Raw genomic sequence first — 494 nt, forward strand, 5'->3', positions numbered from 1 at the left:
TGTTCCCGGCACTGGGAGGAACAACAACTACTATCATTTCTCCTAGTTTACAGCAGACCTTATGGCTTGTGGGACCGGCGGTGTATGGAGCTTGCGTGTTCGTATATTCGAGGAAAATCGATGGACATTGCCTCCGTCCATTACTTTTGGGGACAAAACGCATTCTCGAAATCGATGGGTGGACGGAAGAAGAAAAAATGAAAATAAAGACCTGGCGACCCCTATTTCCTTCTTCCTATCATCTGCTTTTCCCAACGGGGGAAAACAGGGATGGATATACACAACAATTTCCCTAATATATCTTTTTTTTAACTGCAAAAAATGGTCAAGTTTTACTCTCTCTTTCGTGCGAACTTTGAGGGGAAAATCAAGACAAAAAAATCGGGAGGCGGTGTACGTTCAAACCCTCCTGCCAAGCTTCCATCACGCGACTTTCATGACAGCTTATGACAGGCAGTTCGTCGCACTGTTGTCCTACCCCGACATTGACTACT

The sequence above is a fragment of the Penaeus monodon genome, chromosome 25 (assembly GCF_015228065.2).
Source record: "Penaeus monodon isolate SGIC_2016 chromosome 25, NSTDA_Pmon_1, whole genome shotgun sequence".
Taxonomy (NCBI): Eukaryota; Metazoa; Arthropoda; class Malacostraca; order Decapoda; family Penaeidae; genus Penaeus; species Penaeus monodon.